This window comes from Octodon degus, unplaced genomic scaffold (assembly GCF_000260255.1).
Source record: "Octodon degus isolate 3935 unplaced genomic scaffold, OctDeg1.0 scaffold00131, whole genome shotgun sequence".
Lineage (NCBI taxonomy): Eukaryota > Metazoa > Chordata > Mammalia > Rodentia > Octodontidae > Octodon > Octodon degus.
The window spans coordinates 424,022-426,081 of NW_004524707.1; positions in this window are offsets into that span (position 1 = coordinate 424,022).

A 2,060-nucleotide genomic window follows, 5' to 3' on the forward strand; every position below is an offset into this window, starting at 1 on the left:
ATGAATATGTGAGCTGCTTCTAAGATTTAACTATTATGAATTGTGTTGCTATATATGTGGATATGCCCATATCACTACAATATTAGGTCTTTTGCTGTTTTGGGACAATATCTAGAAGGGGAATAGCTGAGTATAATGGAATTTCTATTTTCAGTGTTTTGAGGAATCTTCATACTGATTTCCATAGTGGTTGTACTAGTTTACATTCTCACCAATATAGAAAGGTTCTCCCCCCCGCTCCGCCCGCACGGTCTATCATTTGTTATTATTTCATTTCATGATAATAGTCATTCTTTATGAGATGAGATGGTATTTAGGTGTTGTTTTAATTAGCATTTCTCTAATGGCTAGTGATGCTGAACATTTCTTTATATATTTATTGGCCATTTATGTATGAAGTCTCTATTTCACCTGCCCATTTAATAAGTGGGTCTTTTATTTGAGAGGGCCCAATTTTTAGTTCTTTGTATATTCTAAATATTAATTGTCAGGCTGGGGAGATAGCAGTCTAAGTACCTGCTTGGCAAGCACAAGGACCAAAGTTCAATCCCCGGTACTGCATGCCTTGCCGGCCCCAAATGGGACATGGTGATACACATCTGTAATCCCAGCGCTGCAGGGGTGGTTGAGACAGCAGTATCACTATAAGTACAAACTGTGTAATGAGGCCTTGTATTAAAAAATATATATATATATATATATATATATATATATATATATATCCATCCTGAGGAATAGCTGGCAAACATGTTCCTGCTCTGTAGGTTGTTTTTTAGTCTGAGGGTTTTTTTTTTATTTTGGGGTTTATTGTTGTTGCTGTCCAGAAGCTTTTTAATTTGTTATGATCCCATTTGTTGATTTTTGGTACTATTTCCCGTGTAACCTGGGTTCTGTTTAGAAAGTCCTTGCCTATGGCTATGACTTCAAGAGTTTTAAATATTCTATCTTACAGTAGGCTAAGAACATTTAGATCTTTGATCCATTTTGATTTTAGCTTAGTACCTGATGAGAGATAGAGGTCTAGATTCAGTTTTCTGCATGTGGGTAGTCAGTTTTCCCAGCACCATTTATTAAAGAGGCCATCTTTCCTCCAGTGTATGTTTTTGGTCCCTTTGTCAAAGATCAAATAGCTGAATGTCCTTGAGGTTGTCTCTGCATCCTCTGTTCTGTTCCACTGATCTTCAAGTCTTTTTTTGTGCCAGTACAATGCTGTTTTTAGTCACAGTAGCTTTGTAATATAACTTCAAATCCAGAATTGTGATGCGTCCTGTTTTGTCCTGTTGCCCAGAATTGCTTTCATTATTCTGGGTCTCTTCTGGTTCCATATGAATTTTAGGATTGTTTTCTGCAATTCTGTGATGAATGCTATTAGTATTCTGCAATTAGGAATTGTTTTCTGCAATTCTGTGATGAATGCTATTAGTATTTTAATTGGGGTGACATTGAATCTGCATAAAGATTTTGTAAATATGGCCATTTTTACTCTATTGGGTTTGCCTACCAAGGAACATAGAATATCATCCCATTTTCTGATGTCCTCTTCAATTTCCTTTTTAAGAGTACTGTAGTTTTCAATGTAGAGGTCATTCACTTATTTATTTAGGTTAATTCCTAAGTATTTAACTTTTCTTGATTCTAGGGAATGGTATTTTTCTTAATTTGTTGCTCAGTAGGGTCATTATTGGTCAGGAGCACTACTGTTTTTTGTGGGTGGTTTTTTAACTTTTGTTTGTTTTTTGTTTTTTGAGATAGGGTCTTGCTATATAGTTCAGGATGGCCTTGAGCCCCTATGGAGCACAGGCTGGCCTAGAACCTACCAAAATCTTCCTGCCTTAGACTCGAGTGCTGGGATTACAAGAATGTGCCATCATTCCCAGTGGTGGGTTGGTTTTATAACCTGCTATATTGCCAAATTTGGCTATGAATTCGAGGAGTCCTTTGGTGATTTTTCAAAATTTCTTATATAAAGGATAATGTCATCTACAAATAACAAATTGAGGGCCAGTACTTGGGAGGCTGTAAACAAGTGTATCACTACAAGTCCGATCCAGTAGTGAGAC